The sequence below is a fragment of the Prionailurus viverrinus genome, chromosome A1 (assembly GCF_022837055.1).
Source record: "Prionailurus viverrinus isolate Anna chromosome A1, UM_Priviv_1.0, whole genome shotgun sequence".
Classification (NCBI taxonomy): Eukaryota; Metazoa; Chordata; class Mammalia; order Carnivora; family Felidae; genus Prionailurus; species Prionailurus viverrinus.
Window position 1 is genome coordinate 100,223,984 of NC_062561.1, and position 27,490 is coordinate 100,251,473.

Genomic DNA, 27,490 nt, shown 5'->3' on the forward strand with positions numbered 1-27,490 from the left:
TGATAGTTCTTTCCTGAATGTGAGGTTTCTTGTCATACTTGCCAAGCTTAGCACACAGTCAAAACTAGAAGGAAGCTTTTATCTCCAAAGATCTCATTGGGGTGTGAACCTCTCTATTTCTGGAACTCAGTCTCATAAATTCTGGTCACCTTTACCTGCTGAGACTCTTCTTTCTCTTAAATTCGTCAGAATTGGTGAGTTTGCTTGGAATTTACTTCATGCTGTGGAAACTGCCTTCTGGTGATGCAATTATAGAGTTTTCTTTTCTCTTCCCTCTGCTAAAGAATAATAGTCCAGGTTACCACCAACTGAAAATTTGTTTTAAAAAAAAGTATTGGGGCACTTGGGTGGTTCAGTCAGTTAAGCGTCCGACTTCAGCTCAGGTCATGATCTCGCAGTCTGTGAGTTCAAGCCCCGCATCGGGCTTGGTGCTGACAGCTCAGAGCCTGGAGCCTGCTTCAGATTCTGTGTCTCCCTCTCTCTCTGACCCTCCCCCGTTCATGCTCTCTCTCTGTCTCAAAAATAAATAAATGTTAAAATAAATAAATAAATAAATAAATAAATAAATAAATAAATAAAATAAAGTATTTTATAAATTTTGTCTGGTTTTCTATCCATTTGGGACACAAGGCTAAATCTATTCTCTGTTATGTGATCGCCCTAAAGGATAGTTGACAAGTGTGTGTATACTTGATATCAACATAATTTTGTCCTAAATTCCAATTATTTTACCCTTTCATGAAAATAAAGGTTGGCTCTTTCTGCTTTTTTTTATTCCACACCTTTTACTAGATGATGCAGCAATTCACTGTATGGGGGTGGGTAGTCCATTAGCCTTGAGTCTACATAGTTGCTAGGAAAGTTTCCCTCAGCCAAGATATTTTCACCAGCCCAATGTATTTACTTGTGTTTTTGGTTTTTTTTGTTTTTTTAAGATTTTGGATTATGCTTAAGATTCAGAAATTTGACATATCCTTTATGCCTGGCTTATAGTGTAGCCTTTGTGACTCAGCAAAATAAAATTTAAAGTTGAATTTAAACATACTGCCATGTAATTATTTTATTCAAGAACTTTCTAAACCTCTTACTATATGTCAGGTTTTGCTATAAATATTAACCAATTTAATCATCACTGCTATCCAGTGAAGGAACTATTATCATCCACATTTTATCAATGAGAAAATAGAGCTGCAGCAAGGCATACTGACTTGCTTCCTAGTCTTGCAACTAATCAATAAAATAAATAGGATTTGTACCCAGGAAGTCTAGCTCTAGGATTGGGGGTTGTTGATCATTTTACAGTATAGCTTGAGATATAGTTAAAGCCATATTTAGATGAACATTTTCTGAAATGCATATATTAGTAAATTAAATAAAATGAAAAGTGAATTAGTAAATTAAATAAAATGAAAACTGAAGTTAGAACAAGAAGATTGAAATAAAGCATAACAAAGCATAATAAAGGTAGAAAGAAAAAATTAGAAAACAAAAATAAAAGGGCAGCATTAGTAAAGTAATGCAAGAATTTGACCTTTGGTAGGAACAGGGGAATAATAAACCTTCAGATAATAGAGTACAAAAGGAGGAAGAAACCATAAATCACAAAATAAATGCTAATAAGGAAATAACCACACACACAAAAGCTCGCTAAAAGAATCCTATTGATTAACTATACAAATAAACTTTGGAATATGAAATGAAATATATAACTTTATAGGCATATGAAATGATCAAATCTGACCTCAGAAGACAGAATCCAAACTCACTAATCACAATAAATTAAATAGAGAAGGGAGCACCTGGGTGGCTCAATTGCTTGAGTGCCTACTTTGTCTCAGGTCATGATCTCACAGTTTGTGGATTCAAGCCCCACATTGGGCTCTGTGCTAACAGCTCAGAGCCTGGAGCCTGCTTCGGATTCTGTGTCTCCCTCTCCCTTTGCCCCTCTCCCACTCGTGTTCTCTCTCTCAAAAATAAATAAATGTTAAAAAAAATAAAAATAAATAAGAGAAAATTATTGAGAAACTACTCTGCAAAAGAGCAACAAACCCAGTTATTTTAAAGGGGCAATTTTATTAAACTTCCAAGAAATAAAAACGTCAGTTGTATTTAAATTATTTATAGTTTTTTTATGCTGCTAAACTGACATTGGTATCAAAACCCAACAAAGACAGTATAAAGTGGACAACTACAGGTGGTTATATCATTCCTTTTAGAATGCTTTCTAATTAAGTGGGGCTTATGCTAGGAATTCTAAAATTATTCAGATAATTTTCTGCATTAATGAAAAAAAAAAACACCTATTTTTATCTCCATAGGTGTTAAAAAGGCACTTTGTAAGTTTATCTGGCAGTGGTTGAAAACTTCTAAAAATGAAACTATATATATTCTGAGAAATGTTTCCCCCCCCTCTGGAGAGTACCTAGGGGTGCTCACATAGTGTTTGTCAGGCATAGAGACTCAGCTGCTTACAGGAACATTCTCTTTTCTTTTTGGCTTTCCCTCAAAGCATGCTCCTCTCCTCTGTTCTTCTAGAACATTGACCAGTATTCTTCACAGTGGGTTTCAATTCTGATAGGACTAGACATTGATCAAGAAGCTATGACTCTGTGCCACTGCAAAATATTACTGCAACAAGGCATGCTGAGCAGAAATCTCAAGAAATATAGGATGAAGCAATCGATGTGCACAGTCTTCGCAGTCAGCCTGCTTCAGTTACTTAGAATGTGAAGTCCCACATCTATGCCTAGTATTTAAGCTTTGCATTATGTGTCCCACCTCCTTCTTTCCAAGCTTGCCATATTTCTTACTAATATGAGGGGTTTGTTTCTATTCCTTCCCTTCTCTAAACTTCATTTATTCACCTTTTAATCTCAGAATCTCCAAACATTGTGTGAAACAGCATTCGGAGTACGTCCTGAAACGTTTCACTGACAAAGCTAGCTCACATTGATCGTTGTCCTCCTTGATGGCTTGGAGCTCCTATGTTGTAAGCTTCCACTTGGGAAATATATTTGAAAACTATTTAGCGAAGTCTTATATTTCCTGTTTTGGTGTTTAATGTGTCATTTCTATTTTTAAGAAAACCTACAGTGTTAGATATTTTGTTTCCTTCAGCATGTAGTAGGGCTCATGTATTTCCAATTCCTTTGTCTTTGTATTTTTTTATGATTTTGAAGATGACCACTAAAATTTGTTGATCATTTTTAATGGTTATATCTATAATCTCAGGCTTAATAAGCTTTAGGCATAAGTATAATGCCTAAATAATGAAATTATCTGTGCGTAAGTAGTCTTTCAATATACAATCCTCTAATCTTCTGGGCACTTTGTCCTGGGGGCATTTTTTTCATTTCAGGTTCCATTTGGATATGAAGGTAATCTCTCTGTGGTTTGCTAGGAAAATCTTTTATATAACTGGCTTAAGTGTATGTTGATTTAGCATTTCTGCATATTTGTTCATTTAGCTACTTCTGACCACTTAATTTTATTAAATCAGTATGCTTCTTCCTTAGAACTTATTACAACTTCCCTTCTGCATGTAGAATGTGTTGTAAATAGGTTCTCCTGGTCTAAGGATACTAGATCTCACTCTCCAAATAAGGGAATGTTTATTTTTAGAGAGAGAGACAGCACGAGCAGGGGAGGGGCAGAGAGAGAGAAAGAGACAGAGAGAGGAAGACACAATATCCGAAGCAGGCTCCAAGCTCTGAACTGTCAGCACAGAGTCCAATGCAGGTCTAGAACTCAGGAATCGCAAAATCATGACCAGAGCTGAAAACCAACACTTAACCGACTGAGCTACCCAGGCACCCCTCCAAGTAAGGGAACTTTGGATAAGCTGCTCCAGAGTCTCAACTTACTCTGTGTGATGTGCCAATCTGTATCTGCTGTAGCTATTCTCCTTTAATTTGGTCCAGATTTCCTTACATTCATCCCTTACTCTAAGTATCTTGTTGTTTGGCACATGGCTGTCCTAATTTTTTTCTCTTTATCCTCTTTATTGATTTTCAAAAAGAGCATGCCATATACAAGCTTTATTATGTTTTTTTTCGCTATCTCATCAATTTATCGTAGTGCATATTGTCTTTCAGTTTGATTTCTTTTTGCCTCAGATTTGTCTTGAGTTTGAGTTTCTAACCTCATGTATGGTAACATGTGGATGGAAATGTTACTGCTAGATGAGTTGAGAACATTGATGTATGACTATCACATATTAATTTATGTATTCAGTTTTTCATATATGACAGATACATTATGGATCATTCTCATTTTGGTGGTTAATGTGTCATCATTTTCCAATGAATAACAAATGATGTATAATTATACATGTTATTAATTACTCACAATCATTTAATTTATTTCTTCACAGCAAATGAGAACAAGTACAAAGTGGAAACTCATTATTGAGAATAATAAGTGTGTATCTTCAAAATTCATTATCGATTTCCACTTTGTCCATCTCTTTTTCTTTCCTAACAGATATCATTTTAAGGAAACAACCTAAAAATCTCTGTTAACTTCTTACAGCTTTATATAGATTTAACTTCTCTCAAATTGTCCCACCACATTTGTATGGATTTTTTTAACTAATGTGTTTCTCAAGAGGCAAAAGCAGTATATTCTTTGCTTCTGTTTATGAACAGAATTTAACAGGATCTTAGGTTGTAAAATCTTTTATATGTTTTTATTGTTGTGTCCGTAAACGTGAGCATTTTTTATACTACTTTAGCCAAGGACCCTATCAACAGTAAGTTCTGATAAATTTCTGTTGCAGCAACAGCCATGAACTTTCTGAAGCATTGCCTAGTGTTGCAATATTTTTAACTATAAGCATAATGTACAGAGGATAGCTAGAATTTATTTATCTTGTGAACTGAAACTTTATATCCATTCAACAGCAACTCTTCACTTCTCTCCTCCCAGCTCCTGGTAACCACCATTCTGCTTTCTGCTTCTGGGAATATTACTATTATTGATACCTCATATAAGTGGAATCATATAGTATTTGTCCTTATGTGACTGCCTTATTTCACTTCACATAATGTTCTCAGGATTCATCCATGTTGTTGCATATATAAGGATTCCCTCCTTTTTGTGGCTGAATAATATTCTACTAGGTGTATATATCATTTTTCTTATTTTGGGGGGGATACCATTTTCCTTGTTTTCTTTATTTCTTCATTCTCTATATTACTTCCTTTCCTCCCTTCATCTGCCCTTCCTTCCTACTCTCTAAGCAAATTTTAAGTAGGTAATACATTTTTGTTAACTATAATCACATTGCTATATATGAAATCTCCAGAATTTGTATAAATAAAACTTTGGACCTTTTGATCAATATCACTCTATTTTCCTCTCTTGGCCCCAGGCGACTGCCATTATACTCTCTGGTTTTATGAATTTGAGTCATTTTGATTTCACACTAAGTACAGTTTCCTCCAGGTTCATCCATTTTGTTGCATGCATTTCCTTTAAGGCTGAGTAATTCTTAAGGCTGAAAATCCTTAAAGGATTTCCTTTAAGGTTGAGTAATCTCCCATTGTGTGTGTGTGTGTGTGTGTGTGTGTGTGAGAGAGAGAGAGAGAGAGAGAGAGAGAGAGAGAACAATCACCTTTTCTTTATCCATTCATCCACTAATGAACATTTAAGTGGTTGACATAGTTTGGCTATTGTGAATAATGCTGCAGTGAATTTGGAAGTGCAGATTTCTCCCAAAAACTTATTTAATTTCCTTTGTATGTGTACCTAGATATGGGATTACTGGATCACAAGCTAGTTCTATTTTTAATTTTTTGAAGAGCCTCCATACTGATTTACCTAATGGTTGTATCGATTTCCATCCCAATGAAAAATATGTAAGAGATCCCATTATTCCACACCCTCACCAGTATTTGGTATCTTTGTCTTTTTTTAAATTTTTTTATTTTTTAAAATTTACATCCAAATTAGCATATAGTGCAACAATGATTTCAGGAGTAGATTCCTTCATTCCCCTTACCTATTTAGCTCATCCCCCCTCCCATAACCCTCAGATTGTTCTCCATATTTATGAGTCTTTTCTGTTTTGTCTCCCTCCCTGTTTTTATATTATTTTTGTTTCCCTTCCCTTATGTTCATCTGTTTTGTCTCTTAGAGTCCTCATATGAGTGAAGTCATATGATTTTTTGTCTTTCTCTAATTTCACTTAGCATAATACCCTCCAGTTCCATCCACGTAGTTGCAAATGGCAAGGTTTCATTCTTTTTGATTGCCGAGTAATACTCCATTGTGTATATATACCACATCTTCTTTATCCATTCATCCATCAGTGGACATTTGGGCTATTTCCTTACTTTGTCTATTGTGGATAGTGCTGCTGTAAACATGGGGGTGCATGTGTCCCTTTGAAACAGCACACCTGTATCCCGTGGATAAATGCCTAGTAGTGCAATTGCTGGGTCATAGGGTAGTTCTATTTTTAGTTTTATGAGGAACTTCCATACTGTTTTCCAGAGTGGCTGCACCAGCTTGCATTCCCAATCTTTGTCTTTTTGATGGTAGCCATCTTATTGGTGTAAGGTGATGATAACTCACTGTTGTTTTGATTTGAGTTTCCCAGCTGATTTTTGGTGTTGAACAGCTTTTTAGATACCAGTTGGCCATTATATGGCTTCTTTGGAGAAAGGTCTATGCAAATATTTTATGTATTTAAAAAAATTCTTTTTTTCTAACGTTTATTTATTTTTGAGACAGAGAGAGAGCATGAACAGGGGAGGGTCAGAGAGGGAGACACAGAATCTAAAACAGGCTGCAGGCTCTGAGCTGTCAGCACAGAGCCCAACACGGGGCTTTAACTCACAGACCGCTAGATCATGACCTGAGCTGAAGTTGGATGCTTAACCAACTGAGCCACCCAGGTGCCCCAATTTTTATGTATTTTTAAATAGGGTTATTTGGTTTGTGCTTTTGAGTTGTAGGAATTCCTTAAATAATTTTGGAGATTAACATCTCATCAGATAGGTGGTTTGCAAAGACTTTTTCCCATTCTGTAGATTTTTTCACTCTGTTGACTATTTTGATTTGAATAAATATGCTCTGATATAATCCCACTTGGCTATTTTTTATTTTTGTTGCTTGTGCTTTTGATGTCATATCCAAAAAAAATGTTTCCCAGGTCACTGTCATGGGGCTCTTTCCTTATGTTTTCTTTTAGGAATTTATAATTTTGTATCTTAAATCATCAGTTCATAATTGGGTTGATGTTTGTGCATGCTTCTGATATCATTCTTTCACGTGTATGTCCCTTTCTCCCAGTCTATAGAATAAAAGGGTTTATCAACCCTAAGACATGCACACCATTTGCTGTTAAATCATATTTAACTTTTTATCCCTCATACACAATGAAGTTATTTATTTGTATTTCTGGTCTCACAAAACTGAGTATGATATGTTCATTCAAATTTGCTAATCTTTGTTGTTAGTACTTCTGTTTCTCTTGTAAACTCATCTTGAGCCTCTTTTTTTAAGCTCTTAGTCATTCCTCCAGTTCCTGTTGAAATAAAATATGCTTTCGAAATTCTTTCCATAACTTAGTCATTAGTCCTGCTCTTTAACATCCTGCAATATATTGATAGTTTTGCCTCTATGTTTGCCCTTACCAACTAGATAGCAAGACCTTATATTGTCAGGTCCATAAATCATATATCTTTACATTTTTCTACCAGGTCCTTTATAGCATAAACACAGTAATAATAGTAATCATAATAACTCGCTTTTATTAAATTCTTGTTACATGCCAGAGAATAGTGAAAACTTTTAGGTTTATTGTTATAAATGAATAATGTGAAATGGTGCTTTCTGAGTTGGACAATAAAAATTAAACACTTGAGTAATTTCCAAGACTTGCCAGTTAGATTTCTGTGAATACTGCATACATGTGTATGCAAACTAACAGACAGACTGCACTTAATAGAAACTAGTATAATTCTCATCCCTGTGCTGTTCTGGGTGAGTTGGCTGATTTCCATAGATATGGAAACTTCCATAGATAGGCATATTCATCAGCTGTACATCACCTTCCCAGACCCCTGATAAGGAAAGTTAAACTCGAAACATAACAGAAAATCTATTTAAAATTGGCTGGTCAGGGGCGCCTGGGTGGCGCAGTCGGTTAAGCGTCCGACTTCAGCCAGGTCACGATCTCGCGGTCCGTGAGTTCGAGCCCCGCGTCAGGCTCTGGGGCTGATGGCTCAGAGCCTGGAGCCTGTTTCCGATTCTGTGTCTCCCTCTCTCTCTCTACCCCTCCCCCGTTCATGCTCTGTCTCTCTCTGTCCCAAAAATAAATAAAAACGTTGAAAAAAAAAATTTTTAAATTGGCTGGTCAGTGTTCTTCTGTTTGAAGTTCACCATATACTTTTTTTCTTTCTTGCATAGGCCCCTTTGCTTAAGCTAGTAAATGAAGAGACTCTTATTTTCTATCACATCTGTGCCAACAACATTCACTAGTGAGAACTCTGTACACACTTTTTGCTCATGAGAGACCATGATTGTCTTAGATCTGCACATATGTGCGAGGAACTTATCTTTTCTTAGCTGTTAGCAATGTTCATGTACCCAGAGGCAAATGTGACCCATACCTATATGCACACGAAAGTAATCAGAGGCTGAACTTAGGCTAATACTACATTAGTCCAAGGTCAGGCCTACTGAAGCTAAGGCACTGTGAATCCTGGGCAGATGTAAAGAAACTATAGAAGCTGCTAGACTCTCTTTGGTGGGTCTCATCTCACTGATGTGAACTTACATCAGATCAACAGGGTAAGAGGAAGCAATTAGAAATTTTCCCCATTGGGGCACCTGGGTGGTTCAGTCAGTTAAGCATCTGACTCTTGATATTGGCTCAGGTTGTGATCTCACAGTTGTGAGATGGAGCCCCTCGTCGGGCTCTGCACAGAGCATGGAGCCTGCTTGGGATTCTCTCTCTGCCTCTCTCTCTCTCTCTCAAAATAAATAGTTTTTTACAAATAGAAAAATAAGTTTTCTCCATTAATCAATCCAAACTGTGTTTCATGTTCACAAAAGATGTGTTTCCCTAGTATGCAATGCTATGTTTTGAGTATGTGAAATAAAATTATCTTCTCATACTGAAATGGTGCTGAAATCCAACTATATCTGAGTGCTCAGACAGTTCCAGAAGGATGCTGTTGAAAACAAAGAAGATTACAGAAAATACTCCATAGTAAACATTACCTTTGTTGTGACATCTGTTAATAGGGATAAAAATATAATACAGATTTTTCTGGTAGGAGGAAGGCATCTATTTATTTAGATGAATTATTTAAATCTTTGGAGAAAAAATACTATCTTCATAAACAGCTCTTTTTATACAAAGCAATTTGTGTTGAGATCATAAAGTCATGTGAAATATGCTTGGTACTCAGTTTTGCTTTGTAGTTTCAGTTTCAGGTTGCAGAAGAGAAGGCAGTTTGCTCCAGTTCTGAATTACTGAGTGACAGGCTACCCCAAAACACGATGGCTTAAAATAACCACCGTTAGGTTTTATCTGACACTTGGGTGAATCAGGAACTTAGGCAGGGCTCAGCCAGGAGGTGGTTCTGTTCCACGTGGTATCAGAGGTTTTGGAATTCTACATGACGCATTTATGTGCCTTGCTTTTTAAAAGCCATAAGGTGTACACTGAATTGATTAAATTACAAATAAATTAATAACTTGGCATCTATTTGATATCAGACACCGCTGTAGCTACTAGAGAAAGATGATGAAAAAAACAAAATCTGTGCACTCAAAAATGTCACAGTGACATTTTTGACCCTTGAACTCTGAGAGGTTTAGGGATGCTGACCCTCCAGGCATTCAACAGTTGATCTATAACTTGTGATGCCCCAAAAAGCTAATGGATCATACTGTATTCTTACAATGAAGCAAACTAGAGAGAACAAAATGTTATGAAGAACATCATAAGGCAGAGAAAATACATTTCTAGTACTGTATTCTATTTACCAAAATAGATTGCTATGTAAGTTCAAGCTTTACAAGTTCACTGTGTAGTTCGAATCCGTGTCATTCAAGGGTCAACAATACAATGAAATGAGACGGATATATAAGCTGTTAATAGGAGAACAGAGTGACAAATACCTTCTTACTCTTGGACCTTACTTGTGTATTGAATTAAACCATAGGAAAAACGTGGCAGATGTTACTCTGAATGTAAAGATGTATAGATGTATAGAATTGAATGCTTGCCTGTTTGAATTTTTCTGTGTTAGCAAAGGCTAAGGTTGGCTTTCCTTAATATTTTGTTATCAAAAGTAATTGTGAGAGAAATTTAGTGCAGTTACCTCTTTGACAATTATTTACAAACTTATACTTAGTGATTTTTTTTTAAATTAAAACTATTTACTACCCTTTGCAGTGAAGTCATAAGATCAAATAAATGTAACAAATACCAAGACTATACCTTTGAAAAGTTTGCCAGGTCCTAAGACACATTGTTGAGCTATAACCATTATCAATTCAACTACTGAATTATAGGTACTATTAAATATTTCAATATTGCTGTTTCTTTCACTAGGGACACTGGGAAATTGTATTAAAAAGTAATTGGGTACTGTTCCAAAATACTTCAGAAATAACATTGTAATTAAAACAGTCACCATGGCAACTTTGATAATTAAAGCTTCCTACCACATTTCCCAGCACCTACCTGTTTTCAGATGCTTATCATTTTCAAACACCTAATGTTCTCATGATTGGAACTCTCTCTGTTATACTATATGGCCTAACTTGCCTAGTCTACAAGGGGAAAGCAGCACATTTGGGAGATTTAGCCATTTTGACTCTATTGAAATTATTGACTCTTATGGACACCGTATAAAATCGTGGCCTGTTATTTTTAAACCACATGTAAATCTTGTTGCCACGTGTCCACATTGTGGGGAGTACGAATTAGGAACTTGAATCTAATCCAAAGACATCAACGCTCTGAGCTCCTGCTTCCTTAAGTGTTAATCTTGTTATTTTTTTTTCCTTCTTCAAAAAACACAACAAAACAACAACAAAAGTTTATTTATTTTGAGAGAGAGAGAGAGCACAAGGAGGGGAGGACTAGAGAGAGAGAGGGAGAGAGAGAACCCCAAGCAGGCTGCACGCTGTCACTGCAAAGTCCAACGAGGGTCTTGATCAAGAGTCAGACGCTCAACTGACTGAACCACCCAGGTGCTCCTCTTTTTCCTTCTTATGTAAAATTTTCCTTCATCCTCTAAGGTATGAATCACTGCCCGGTTCTCCTGTCACTGCCATTGGTCAAGTGCAGAAATACAAGCACACCCTTCTGTCTCATTCTGTGTCCGTGGCATGTTGGCTGTGTTCCTCTGCCTCAGCACTTCTTACATGATTTTGTCATTGCCCTTAGGGCTGGGGGTCAAATCTTTTTTTTTTTTTAACGTTTATTTATTTTTGAGACAGAGAGAGACAGAGCATGAATAGAGGAGGGTCAGAGAGAGAGGGAGACACAGAATCTGAAACAGGCTCCAAGCTCTGAGCTGTCAGCACAGAGCCCGATGCGGGGCTTGAACTCACGGACCGCAAGATCATGACCTGAGCCGAAGTCGGACGCTCAACTGACTGAGCCACCCAGGCACCCCAGGGGTCAACTCTTAAAGACCACATGCTTTTATATTATAAAGGTTAAAAGAAAAATACTTCTTATATCATTTTTCATTGATTTTACTTTAGTCAGTGCCAAATTCAAATCCATTTTCATAGTTCAGGGTTCAAATCCCAGCTCCAACCCTTTTGTAACCCCGGGCAAATCATTTGACCTCCAAGTTTGAGTTTCTCATTTGAGAAATTTGGGATAACAAGAGTCCTTGCTTTATTGAGTTCTTGTGTGGGTTAACTCGACCAGTATATAAACAATTGGTGCCTGATACAGAGAAATACTGTGTGTGTTCACTATTAGTAATAGTAATGTACTAAGGATAGTAAATTGCTAGTAAATATTCCTTTACTCCTATGTTTAAAATTGAGCCTTTAAGGATCCATGGCATTTATCTGTAAGAATGAGAGAAAATACTTTCGTTTTTCAACTATTGATACCTAGCAAATAGTCCTTATGACCCACCATTAGGCTGTGAACTTGTTTTTGAGAGTAACTATTTTAGGTTTGCCACCCCTGACTTACAATCTTGAGATGCTACCAGTGGACTTCTGGTAGTAACTCCAGAGATTTGCTGATGAACTGGGGAAGCCGGAATGTCACCAAGGTTGTGTGTGCCACAGCCGGCTAGTCAGAGACTTGATACTATAGACCCTCCATACCTGTAGGAACTTAGTAACTACTGAGATTTCTTCGTGTACTTCAGGCCGGGATCATCATCTCCGGTTCCCCTAGGAAGTCAAGGAAACCAGAGGAACGCTTATCTCCTTCCTCTGCCACAGATTCAGTGCCAGTAGCCTGAGCGTCAAAATGTCTCAACTTGTCCAGTCCCCCACCCTCCCATGTATTGTCACCACAGTAGCAGAGTGGCTACATTGTAAGTTTAGAAGATTATGCTCCCATTTTGTGCCAGAACCTATCATTTTTTTCTAATACTTAGACTTCGGCTCTAAATCCAGCCATAGTGACCCACACTCTACAGCTCCAGTAGAGAAGTTTCTCCCCTGAGATCTGAGGTCCTTTCCTCTATAGGACTTCAGATATGTCCTGGTTATATCTTTGAAAAATCAATACTGATCCCTGAACCAATCTTTTATTTCTTTGGGAATAAGTCAGTCCCAATTTCACATTTTAATCCTAACAATAGTGAAGCACACTCTGTCTTTTTACCTTGCTATAGTTCGAACATTTGATATTATTTTATTTCTAAGGTTTATCAATCTAGCTTCCTTGAAAAGAATTAAACAATATAATATTCAACAATGGAGATGACAATAAAAACTTTTGGGTGTTCATAAAATGTAATGCTAGGCAGTAATAAAAATAATGACTCAAATTTGCATTTATTAATATGGAGATATTACCATGATACATCATTTGAAAAGAGTGTGGCAGTGAGGGACAGAAATTGATAACCTCATTTACCGCCAATCAATATTTAGATATAGATGTAGAAAATTCTAACAGTAACAACAATAACATTTATTACACATCCACATGCCAGGCAATGCAGGAAGCATTTTACATTGTCTTAGTCAATCTTGAAATCTAACCTTAGAAAGTTATATGTGGGCAAAACAAACCCTAAAATTTAAAAAGAAATGCTAAATAACATACACAAGTACACCAAACTATTAGGTGTTAGAACAAGGACTTAAAGAGGCAGTCACATCTCAGGGCATATACTTTCAAACACTAGTAGAGACTGAAATGTTCAGAGGTTCTCACTGAAGGATAGGGTTATCTGTGAATTTACATCAACTATTTTTTCCTTATATTTTTTTATCTGCATGTGTCACAACATGACATGCTTTCTTCAGGAATCGATTAAGTCCTAAGAATGACTATTTTTTTTTATCAAATTATCTAATTATTTATTCATTCTAGAAATTGAGCCAGGATCAAGATGATGCTGATCAGGCTACAATTTCACAATATCTTGTTTGATTTCTTCTACTTAGCATTACAAAATACGTGCTGCACATGCATGTGTGGATTTGTCACTAGAAAGTATTTATTGTTCATCCATTAATGTCAGGTGGTATTCTAGGCATTGGGGATAAAGAAATTTACAAAACAGATAAGATTTTTTTGTGTGCATGTGAAGCTTATATTCTAGTAGAAGATAACAGACAAAAATAATCCTAGAAATGAAATATATATTTCTTGCTCATTAAGAAAAACTAAGCAGAATGCTGTGACAGGTTGAGTAAAGGACAGCAAATTAAATCGTTGAGGAAGGCTTTTCTGGGGATGTGATGTTGCACAATGAACTGGATGTTTAGAAAGAGCCAGCCTTGTGAAGACTGGTAGATCAGCATTTCAGAGAGAAGACAGAAAAAATGTAAAATGTCTTTTTAATTTTTTTTTCTAACGTTTATTTATTTTTGAGACAGAGACAGAGCATGAATGGGGGAGGGTCAGAGAGTATAAAATGTCTTAAGTAGAAATGGGTTTGACAATTTTGAGGGGAAAACTTAATCTCTAGACTTCAGTTTTTCAGTGCAGGGGCTGCGAAGAGATAGGAAGTATTTAGAGAAAAGCCTTAAACATGATCATAAATACCTCTTTATTAGAAGTCTAAGGTTAAACAAATAAATAAATTTGTTTTAACAAATATAGTGCTGTCAATTAGCTGTGTCTTTAACAAAATTAAGTAGTTCTTTCCATAATCAAAGGAGAAAGAAATTCAACATGCAGAGCACTCCACATTAACATAAGAACCAAAATTCTGGCAAGGCCTCAAGAACTTGATAAAAAAGAAACAAAAGGGAAGCATGTAAAAGCTGTCCTCATTATCATCGTGCATTAACTCTTTTGTTCAATTATATTGGCAAAAGAGACTTGAAAAACCAAGCAGATTAATGATTTTAAAAGTTTCAGCTCCTTTATCTTCAAACTACAGAATGATGTGTGTTCTGCCTCCATCTGGTCTTACTGCGTTTTATCTTATTTATTTGTCATCATGTATTCAGTATTCAGTTACTTCAGTGAGGAGCAAATTTTTAAGCAAAAACTTCACTGTTTCCAGCATAATGAGTGCAGTTCAACAGAGCCTTTTGATGTTTGGTTTTTACGTGTGAATTTGCAAGGAGAGTCTCACCCTCTTCCCAATATGGTTGGTTCAGCTTATCCTGCAGAAAGTACTATATTTTCTAACTTGGAACTTAAGCACTTCTTCACTTGCAAAACGTGATGCAAATCAATTTCGCCCATTAGTGACACAGAGTATATGAATTTCTTCTTGGTTATTTTAGCCTCAAGCACCGAATTTTGTTTTTCTTATTCTGTGATGTATATGTTGCTTGTGTTTATTTTAATTCCAATGGACCATATGCTTTTCTTTTCATGCTTTTCCCCCTCATTTTACTGAAAAATAACTGTATAAGTTTAAGGTATACAGCGTGATGGTCTGATGTACATATACTGTGAAATGATTAAAATGGGTTTAGTTCACATCCATCATCTCATGTAGATATAATAAAAAGGAAAGAAAAAGGGGTTCCTGGGTAGCTTAGTCGGTTGAGCATCCGACTTCGACTCAGGTCATGATCTCACAGTCCGTGGGTTCTAGCCCCACTTGGGGCTCTGTGCTGATAGCTCAGAACCTGGAGTCTGCTTCAGATTCTGTGTCCCCCTTTCTCTCTGCCCCAGAACTTGTATGCTCTTTCTCTATGTCAAAAATAAGTAAACATTAAAAAAAAAAAGGAAAAAAAATTACCTGCATGATGAAAACTCGTAGGATCTACTCTTTTAAACACATTCCTATAGGGGCGCATGGGTGGCTCAGCATGTCAAACCTCTGACTCTTGATTTTGGCTCAGGTCATGATTTCGTATATGGTGGGATCAAGCCACGACCTCGCAATTCATGGGATCGAGCTCCATGTCCAGCTCCGTGCTGCCAGCTTCTTGGTTTCTTCTCTCCCTCTGCTCCTCCCCTGCTTGTGCACTCTCTAAATAAATAAATAAATAAATACCCTTACAATTTTTTTTTAAATAAAAACATTCCTACATATCCCAGAGCAGTGTTACCTGTAGTCATCATACACATTATATCCCTAGTACATTTTTTATCTTATAATTGGAAGTTGGTACCTTCTGACTACCTTCTTCCCATTCCTCCTCCCCATACCCCCCACCCCTACTGACCACGAATCTAATATCTTCTTCTATGGGTTTGGTTTGGTGTTTTGTGTTTACTTTTAGATTCCACATATAAACGAGATCATACAACATGTCTTTCTCTGACTTTTTTTTTACTTAGCATAATGCTTTCAAGGTCTGTAATATTGTTGTAAATGGAAAATTTTCCTTATTTTTTATAGTTGAATACTCAATTGTACTTTTACCTAAAATTGTCCTTATTCATTCATCCATTAATGGCCATTTAGGTTATTTCCATGTTTTGGCTATTGTCAAATAATCTGCTGTGAACATGGGGTGCAGATATCTTTTCAAGTTTGTGCTTTGTCCCATTTGTATATATTCTCTGAAGTGGAACTGGTGGATCATATGGTAGTTCTAGTTTTATTGTTTTTAAGTTTATTTATTTATTTTGAGAGAGACAAAGACAGTATGAGTGGGGCAGGGGCAGAGAGAGAGGATGGGGAGAGAGAATCCCAAGCAAACTCTGCACTGTCAGCAATGTGCCCAATGTGGGACTTGAACTCAGGAAACCGTGAAATCATGACTTGAGCCAAAATCAAGACACTTAAGCCATTGAGCCACCCAGGTGGCCTGGTAGTTCTATTTTTAATTTTGAGAGACATCCATTCTCTTTTCCACAGTGACTTTACCCATTTACATTCCCACCAACAGAACACAGGGGTCTTTCTCCACATCCACAGCAGCGTTTGTTATCTCTTACCTTTTGATGATGTCCATTCTAACAACTGTGGGGTGGTATCTCATGGTAGTTTTAATCTGAATTTCCCTGATAACTAGTTACCATCTTTTCTTGTGCCTCTAGGCCATTTATATATCTTTTTTGGGGGAGGGGGGGAATGTTGATTAGGGTCCTTCTCCCATGTTTAAATTGGAGATTTGTTTAGTTTTTGAGTGGTATGAATTCATTGTACATTTTGAATATAAAACACTTAGTGGACGTATCATTGTAAATAATTTTCCCATTTCCAAAGGTACTTTTCATTTTGTTGATGCTTTTTGTTTGCTGTGAAGCTTTTTTTTTTAACGTTTGTTCATTTTTGAGAGAGCACAAGCAGGGAAGGTGCAGAGAAAAAGGGGGGGGGGGGACACAGGATCCCAAAGAAGGATCTGCTGTCCGTGCTGACAGCAGAAAGTCTAATGCAGGGCTTGAACTCAGAACCAGTGAGATCATAACCTGAGCTGAAGTTGGATGCTAAACTGACTGAGCCACCCAGGTGCTTAGTTTGATGTAGTTCCACCTGCTTATTATTTCTTTGGTTGCTTCTGCTTTTGGTATGATTTCCAAAACATTACCAATACCCAGCTCAAGGAACTTTATTTCTATGTTTTGTTTTGGGTTTTTTCCCCCCTAGGATTTTTTTGGTTTCAAGTCTTAAATATAAGTCTCATCCATTTCATGTTACTTTTGTAGTGGTGCAAGATAGGGGTCATTTTCATTCTTTTACATGTAAATATCCAGTTTTGTTAGCACCATTTTTTTCAATTTTTTTTTTTTTTTTTTTTTTTTTTTTTTTGGGACAGAGAGAGACAGAGTATTAACGGGGGAGGGGCAGAGAGAGAGGGAGACACAGAATCCGAAACAGGCTCCAGGCTCTGAGCCATCAGCCCAGAGCCTGACGCGGGGCTCGAACACACGGACCGCGAGATCGTGACCTGAGCTGAAGTCGGACGCTTAACCGTCTGCACCACCCAGGCGCCCCTAGCACCACTTATTTAAGAGACAATTGTCTTGGCGCTCCTGGGTGGCTCAGTCAGTTGAGCGTCTGACTTCACCTCAGGTCATGATCTCACAGCTTGTGAGTTCGAGCCCCACGTCCGGCTCTATGCTGACAGCTCAGAGCCTGGAACCTGCTTCGGAATCTGTGTCTCCCTTTCTCTCTGCCCCTAACCCACTCTCATTCTGTCTCTCTCTCTCAAAAATAAATAAACATTAAAAAAAAAAAGAGAGAGACAATTGTCTCCATTGAGTAATTTTTTAACTCCCCTATTAAATATTAGTTGATTAAACATACTTGAGTTTATATCTGGGCTCTCAATTCAGCTCCATTGTTCTAGTTGTTTTTATGCTAACACTATACTGTTTTCATTACTGTAGCTTGAATGTATATGTTGATACTTCCTGCTTTGTTCTTCTTTCTTAAAATATCCACGGCCAGGGTCTTTTGTGGCCCTATGCACATAGGAGGACAGTTTTATTTCTACTTCTGTAATAAACACCATTGTAATCTTGATAGGGATTGTATTAAAATTCTGGCTAGCTTTGGTTGTATTGACATTTTACCAATATGAATTCTTCCAAATCATAAGCATGGATATCTTTCCATTTATTTATGTTGTCTTTGATTTTTTTTTAATCAATGTCTTCTAGTTTTCAGAGTAGAAATCTTTCACCTCCTTGATTAAATTTATGACTAAGTATTTTAGGTGTGCTATTAAAAATGACATTTAAAAAATATTTTTGAAATAATTTATTGTTTGTGTGTAGAAATGCTACTGAGCTTTATTTTCTATGTGCAGTATAACTGAATTTACTGACTAATTCTAACAGTTTTCTTTTTTGGTGGAGTCTTGAGATTTTTTTCAATCATGTCATCTGAAACAAAAGCAATTTTACTTTTTTTCTTTCCAGTTCTCATGCTGCTTATTTATTTTTCTTGATTGAGTGCTCTATCTAGAACTTATAGTACTACTTTGAATAGGAGTAGAGAGACTGAGCTGAATTTATTGTTCCTGATCTTAAAGGAAAAACTTTTAGTAGCTCACCATTGAGTATATTATTACCTGGGGGTTTGTCATATATGACTTTTATTAGGTTCTTATATATTCATTCTGTGCCTAATTTGCTAAGTTTTTTATTACGAGAAAATATAGAATATTTTCAAATGCTTTCTCTGTGTCTGTTAAGATAATTATATGATTCTTTTTTTCCTATTAATATGAAGTGTCATATTGGTAGATTTGCATAGGTTGAAGCATTCTTGTATCCCAGGGATAAATCCCCTTTGATCACAGTGAATGATCTTTCCAATGTACTGCCGAATTCACTTTGCTGGTACTTTGCTGAAAATTTTTGCATTCATATTCATGAGGAATATTAGCCTATAGTATTCTTTTCTAGCAGTGCCCTTAACTGGCTTTGTTTCAGGATAATCCTGGCCTTGTGAAATGAGTTTGGGAGTGTTTCACCCTCTTTAATTTTCTGGAAGAATTTGAGATGGATTGGTACTAATTCTTCTTTAAATGCTTGGTAAAATTCACCAGTGAAGTCATCTGGTCACGGGCTTTTCTTTGTGGGGAAGATTTTGATTACTGATGCAATTTTCTTCCTAGTAATTGGGCTATTTATATTTTCTATTTTTTTCCAAAAATTTATGTTGGAAGTGGAATTTTTCCATTTGTTCTGTGTTGTCCATTTGGTTGGCATATAGTTGTTCATAGTAGCCTCTTTGATCTTTTGTATTTCAGGGCTCAGTTGTAATGTCTCCCTTTTCATTTATAATTTTGCAATTTGGGTTCTTTTTCCATTTCCTTTGATTAGCCTACCTAATGTTCTGTCAATTTTGTTAACTTTTTTAAAGAACCAACTGGTAGTTAGGCTCATCTTTATACTGATTTTTTGCTTGCTTGTTTCTTCTCTATTTCATTTGTTTCTGCTCTGCTCTTTATTATTTGTTCTGTTATGTTTGGTTTATTTAGTTCTTTCTCCATTTCACGAAGATATAGACTTAGGTTTCTTATTTGGCATCTTCCTAGCTTCTTAAATGTTTCCTAAGCATTTATTGCTAATTTCCCTCTTAGAAATAATTTTGCAATACTCCATAAGTTCTGATATGTTTTGTGTTAATTTTATTTTTCTTTCATTTCTTCATTGATCCATTGGTTATTCATGAGAGTCCTGTTTAATTTCCACATATTCATGAATTTTCCAGATTTCCTTTTCTTTCCAGAAATCCTTACTGATTTCCAGTTTGATGCCACTGTGGTCAGAGAAGACATTTGACATGATTTCAGTCTTCTTGAATTTACTGAGTTGTTTTGTAAACTAACATATGGTATATCCTGGAAAATGTTCCAAGCGCTCTTCAGAATAATGTATATTCTGATGTTGAATAGAATGTTCTGCATGTGTCTTCTAGATCTGTTCGGTCTGCAGTGTTATTCAAATCCTTGGTTTCATTATGGATTCTGTGTCTAAATGGTCTATCCATTGTTGAAAGTAAGGTATTAAAGTACCTCACTGTTTTTGTATTGCTGTTTATTTATCCTTCTAGCTCTGTTAGTTTTTGCTTTATATATTTAGATGCCCCAATGTTGGAAAGAAAGATACTTACAGTTGATATATCTTGATAGATTGACCACGTTATCCCAGGATAATGACCTTAGTTTGTCTATTTTTCCATTTTCAATTTAAAGTCTATTTTGTACAAGTAGAGCTACCCCTGTTTTTTTTCTTGTTGTTATCATTCGCTTCATGTCTCTTCATCCATCCCTTCACTCTCAGTCTATGTGTGTTTAAGTTTCAAGTGAGTCTCTTGTGGGCAACATAACATGGATTTAACTTTAACCATTCAGCCATTCTGTGTTTTGATTGGATAATTTAATCTTTTTAAAGTAATTTATTGATAGGTAAGGACGGACTCTGGCTCTTAATTGTTTTCTGGTTGCTCTGTAGATCCACTGTTTCTTGTTTCTTACACTTTCGTTGATCATACTTTGATGTCTTTTGGTAGTTGTAGGCTTGGACCTCTTTATCATGTTCCTTTGTGTAACTGCTCCAGGTTTTTCCTTGTTGTTACCATGAAGCTTACATAATGTATTTAAAAGTATAACTCTATTTTAAGCTGATAGCAACTTAATTTAAAATTTTTGTTTTAATTTTTTTTTTTTTTGAGAGACAGAGCAGGAATGGGGGAGGGGCAGAGTGGGAGGGAGACACAGAATCTGAAACAGGCTCCAAGCACTGAACTGTCAGCACAGAGCCTGACACAGGGCTGGAACATGAACTGTGAGATCATGACTTGAGGTGAAGTTGGAAGCTTAACCGACTGAGCCACCCAGCGCCCCGCTAGCAACTCAATTTTAACAGAATTTCTGAGCTTTATACTTTTACTATTTAACCCCCTAATATTTTAGGTTATTTCTAATACAGGGGACATATTTTTTATTGTCTGACTAATAACATATTATTGTGGCTATGAGTACTTTTACCAGTTCTTTATTAATATTTTTAATGTTTATTTTTGACACAGAGACAAATGGGGGAGGGGCATAGAGAGAGGGGACAGAGGATCCAAAGTGGGTTCTGCACTGACAGCAGACAGCCCTATGTGGGGCTCAAACTCATGGAGATCATGACCTGAGCAGAAGTCAGACACTTAACTGAGTCATCCAGGTACCCTAGTTCATTTTTTAATTTTTAAACTAGAATTTAAGTGTATTATGTACCCTCATTATCATATTACAGAATATGTGATTATATATACCATTACTAGTATTATTCTACCTTTTATGCTCTTATGTCAATATGTCTTTCCTCTCAGAGAACTCCCTATAGTTTATCTTGTAAGACAGGTCTAGTGTAATGAATTCCCTCAGCTTTTTTTTGTTTGGAAAAGTCTTTATCCCTCCATTTCTGAAAGAAAGCCTCACTGGATAGACTTTGTGGTTGCCATTTTTTTTCTTTCAATATTTTGAATATGTCATCTCATTCTCTCCTAGGTTAAAAAAATTTCCGTTGAAAAATCTGCCAATAGGTGCATGTTTGTAATTTTTCTCTTATTCCTTTTGAAATTAATTTTTTTTTTGTTTTTGAGTTTTGTGAGTTGAGTCATGTGTCTTGGTGTAGCCCTATTCAGGTTCTACCTATTTGCAATGTGTTGGGCCTCAGTGATTGGAATGTGCATTTATTTTCACAGGTATCACAAATTCTAGGCCATTATTGCTTTAAATATATATTCTAAACTTTCTCTTCTTCTGGAATTCCCATAATGCAAATTCAGACATACCTCATTTTATTGTACTTTACTCTCTAGTGTTCCACGGATAGTGAATTTCTTTAAAATTGGACATTTGGGGCAACCCTTCATCAAGCAAGTCTCTTGGTACCTTTTATGTTCCAACAGCATTTGTTCACTTGTTTCCTATGTCACTTTTTGGTAATTATCACAGTATTTCAAACTTGTTCATTGTCACTATATTTGTTACGGTGGTCCATGATGTATGACTTTTGATGTTATTATTCTACGTACTTTAAGGTACCATAGACTGTTCTCATATAAAATGGTGAACTTAATTTCTTCTATTTATTTGCTTTGAGAGAGAGAGCATGAGTCAGGAAGGGGCAGAGAGAGAGAGAGAGAGAGAATTCTAAGCAGGGCCCATGCTCAGCACAGAGCCCACTGTACAGCTTAGTCCCACGAACTGTGAGATCATGACCTGAACCAAAATCAAGAGTTGGACACATAACCCATTGGCCCACCCTTAAAATGGTGAACTTAATCACTAAATGTTGTATGTGTTCTGAGTGCTGCACAAACCACTGTCTTCCCGCTCCCCCAATCTCTTCCTCTTCTTGGGCTTCATACTCCATGAGAGACAAAAAATATTGAAATTAGGCCATTTAATGCCCCTACATTGGTCTCCAAGTGTTCAAGTGAAATAAAAAGTTACACATCTCTCACTTTAAATTAAAAGTTAGAAATATTTAAGCTTAGTGAGGAAGACATGTTGAGAGCCAAGACAGGCCCAAACCTAACCTAGGCCTCTCAAGACAAATTGTTATTTTGTGAATGCAGAGGAAAAGTTCTTGAAGGAAATTATAAGTTCTTCTCCAATGAACACATGAATCATAGAAAAGTAAACAGCCTATTACTGATACAAAGTCTTAGTGGTCTGAATAGATGATCCAACCAGTCACACCATTCTCTGTATCCAAAGCCTAATCTAGAGCAGGGCCCTAACTTTTTTCAATTCTGTGAAAGCTAAAAGTGTTGACTATCCAGAAGAAAAGTTAGAAGCTAGCAGAGATTGGCTCATAAGATTTAATGTAAGAAGCTATCTTCATAACATAAAAGTACATCATAAAGCAGTAAGTGCCAATATAGAAGCTGCAAGCAAGTTTTCCAGAAGATCTAGGTAAGATATTCATGATGGTGCCAACAGTAAACAACAGATTTTCAATGTATACAAAATAGCTTTTATTAGCAGATGCCATCAAGGACTTTCATAGCTAAAGAGGAGAAGTCAATGCCTGGTTTCAGAGCTATGAAAAACAGGCTGACTCTCTTGTTAGGAGTTACATAGGTGGGGACTTTGGGGGCACCTGGGTGGCTCAGTCAGTTGAGAGTCTGACTCTTGACTTCAGGTCAGGTCATGATCTCAGAGTCTGTGAGTTTGAAACCTGTGTTGGGCTCTGCGCTGACAGTGCAGAGCCTGCTTGGGATTCTTGTTCTCTCTCCTTCTCTCTCTGCCCCTCCCGTACTCCCTCATACCCTCCCCCCGCCTCCTTCAAAATAAATAGACAAAAAAAAATAAATAAATAAAGGCTGACTCTCTTGTTAGGGACTTATAGAGATGATGACTTTTCATTGAAGCCAATGCACATTTCCATTTCAAAAATCCTAAGACCCTTAAGAATTATGCTAAAAATAGTCTGCGTATGCTCTTTAAATGGAACAACAAAGCCCTGGGTGACAGAAAACCTGTTTCCACCATCGTTTACTGAATATTTTATGCACACTGATATTTTGTGCACACTGCTTTTTCATAAAGTACCAGGTCACCCGAGAGCTCTGATGGAAATGTACAAGATCAGTGTTGTGTTGATTCCTGCTAATGTAGCATGTATTCTGCAGCCCATGGATCAAGAAGTAATTTCAACTTCCAAGTCTCATTTTTAAGAAACACGTTTTGTAAGGCTGTAGCTGCCATAAAGAGTTATTCTTCTGATGGATATGGGTAAAGTTCATTGAAAACCGCTTGTAAAGAACTCATCATTCTAGATGCCATTCAGAACATTTGTGCCATCCAGAACATCAGAAGAGGTAAAAATATCAAATTTAACAGGAGCTTCAAACAGGTTGATTCCAACCCTCAGGAATGACTTTGAGGGGCTCAAGACTCCTATGGAGGAAATAGCTGAAGATGTGGTGTTAACAGCAAGAGAACTAGAATTATACATGGAGCCTGTCACTATAACTGAACGATTGCAATCTCATGGGGAAACTTTAATGGATAAGGAATCATTTCTTGTGAATGAGCAAACAAAGTGGTTTCTTGAGGTGGAATCTACTCCTGATGAAGACGCTATGAAGATTTTGAAACAGCAGAGGATTTCAAATATGACATAAATTTAGTTGCAAAGCAGTAGGCTTGAATCCAATTTAGAAAGATGTAGTATTGTGGTAAAATGCTATCAAACAGCATCACATGCAAGAGAGATTGCTTGTGAAAGGAAGAGTCCATCAGTGCAGCCAACTTCCTTGCTATCTCATTTAAAACAAATTGCCACAGCCACCCAAACTTCAGCAGCCACCATCCTGATGGGTCAAGAGCCACCAACATGAAAGCAAGACCTCCTACCAGGAAAAAGATGACAACTCACTAGCTCTGATGACAGGTCACATTTTTGAGCAATTAAGGATTTTTTTAACGAGATATGTACATTGTCTTTTAAACATGATGCTATTACACACTTAGTATACTAACTTGTACTGGCAACATAACTTTTATATGCACCAGGGCACCAAAAAGTCCCTTTGACTAACTTTACAGCAATATTCGCTTTCTTGTGGTCTGGATCTGAATGCACAGCATCTCTGAGGTATGCCTGTATGTAATTACCTAAATTTAAAAAAAGGAAGCATTATACCATGTTTAAGAATAACTGCACATAACACCTATACTTATCTGGCTAGGATATTTTGACATAGTTTGTGGGAAACAGAGCTACCATTTTTCTCATGACAGTAGCTTTTTTCCTCTTTTGTCATCAGACACTAGAAGACAGTAGACTTTTCAAAGAGATTAGCAATCTATAAAAAAATAAAGGGTTCAAAAATGATAGATACTTCCGTGAGATTGCGTACTCATCAGCTGTGTATGTAGATACTTAGGCTCGTTTGCCAGTCCAAGTTAAGTGTGACAAGGAGCAAAATGCTTTTTGAAAAAGAGAAAATATTATTGTATCGAATCGGTATCCTTAATGGGAAGTTGAGTCTATCATCTGACAGAAAGAATAACCACTGGTACCTTTTATTCACGTAACAGTGGATGTTTTCTAAAAGTGATTCACACTGGTTATTCCATAAACACCCACCTGACACAGCTTCTCCTGGGTATGGCGCCTTATAGTCCACAGTTTTCACTCAAGGTATCTTTGCAGAGATTCTGGGACTGTGTTAGCCTCCTTATTTTAAAGTTGGTGGCCTAGAGGCTACATGAAGTAAGCAGCCTGCCCACACTCAGCTCCTAGAGGATCATGGGAAGAAGGCTAACCAGGCTGAACCCATAATTTGATGCTTGTACCATTCCACGTCCCATGCACATGAGCCTCTGAATTGCTGCTGTTGTGTTTCAAGGGAGTTCAGCTCCAAATGTTTGTGATCCAGTTATTAGGAACACAGAGAATTTTCCGAAGTCCACAACATTATACAAACTATATCGTAGAGAATTCGAATTCACCCATCCCTATGTTTACAGTGTTTTTTCACTGATAAATTACATTTCCTATTCTGGCTGTGGAACAGGATTCGTCCCCACAGAGGAGCATTTAATGACTTAGAATTTTTGAAACATCACATCTGGATGAAAATGGAAACTCATCCAACTCAACATTCTTCTGGTTTGTGACACCAAGGCATAGAGAGGATAAAGAACTTGACTTGTTTACTCTGACTTTGCAGTGCACAAACAATTTTAGCCTCCTGGGCAGAAAAGAGCTGAAATCCAGCCTGATTCCACTGGGCAAACTGTGTGGCTTGGCTCAGGGCCAGCCGCCTGAAAAGGGATCTTTTTTTTTTTTTTAAGGTGCCAAGTTATGTGCCTGTGGGGGATGAGTCTGTCCGGGGTTGAGGGCTTTTCCTAATGTGCATGAAGGAGCTGTATAGTTCTGTCTAAATCTATTCACACTTTGGATTGGTCTTGCTCCTTTGCTGTTAGGTCTGTGAAGTTCATTCCCTGTTGAATACAGCTATGTGTGTTCACTGTTAAGGTGCCATAACATTCTGGGGAATGAATGCAATGAAATCTGTTCACTGTTTGCTTACAGACATTTGGGTCATTTCCACTTTTAGGTTATTACAAATTATGCTGTAAGCAATATCACATTCACATTCATTTTGTCATATTCATCAATGTTTCCTGAGTATAACATTTAACATGACTTTGAGGTTCGCCGACACCTGAAATTTGAAAATGAGTTTCCAAGGTCCTATCTGTAGAGTTTTTGAGTCAGTAGTTGTGGGTTAGGTCTCCACAATGTATATTGGTGACAGTCTCTAGGTCCTGTGTTAGCTCTGCTAAAATCACGTCCTTGGTGTTCCCATTGAGTGAATGGGATATGTTTCTTGCTGGCACTAGGATTCCTTTAGAGTGAGTATCTTTCAGTTATACACCAACTGTAAAAACTAGTTTTAGCTACTTTGGTTGGTTTTTGAAGAAAAATCAGTACTACAGTATGTGCACTTTAATACTTGTAAGAGTCCAAAGTATATGTCATAGTCTGCTGTCTTGGGATGTCTTGGCACATCTTGGTATAAGTCTGTGCAGCCCAAGGCTGGATTGTTTGCACTTCACAAGGGAGGAAAGGGGGAGTGACAGAAAGAAGAGACAGTGGGCAGTTTTAGGACCCCTTCAGCCCATGTTTCACTACTAAACATGGGCCACAGGGAAATCACCAACCCCTCTTGTCCACAGATCCCGCCTTCACTCTCTGCATGCTCCCTGACTGTGATCTGAGAGGTTACTCAGAGAAACTGTGGAAGAAAATGAGGTTAGCCCTCAATGCACATTGATAATTAATGTAATTTTGATAGTATCAATGGAAAAAAGTTTATATGCAGGTGTCTAGGTCTTTTGTTTTATGTACTCAAAATAGTAGTAACTTTTTTTTTAAAGGGTAGCTGAAGTTTTCAATAGTTAGAGCTCAAAGAATTTTTTTGTCTATGTTTTCCAGTTAGTAGTCCTGAAAATAAAGCAAAACGGAAAAGATCTTAGCTTGGATGAATATGGCAATGAATCGTCCATTATTCAGGCACCACTGGGTATTGATGGAAGGCTCCTAAATCAACATAGTTTATATAAACTTTTCTCTCTTACCAAAGCAGAGGAGTAAAACTTTAAAACCACAAAGCTACCAGGGGTGCCTGGGTGGCTCAGTCAGGTGAGCATGTGACTTCTGTTCGGGCCATGATTTCAAGGTTCATAAGTTCCAGCCCCACGTTGGGCTCTGTACTAACAGTGTGGAGCCTGCTGAGGACTCTGTCTCTCTCACTCTCTCTACCCTCCCCCACTCGTGCTGTCTCTCAAAATAAACAAATGGACTTTAAAGAAAAAAAACACACAAAATGAAAATAGTTTAGAAAGTAATGCACATGAAGCTGTAACGTGTAGATGGGTGGTAGAGAAGCCGCTGATTGCTCCGCCCACCTCTTCTCCCCACACA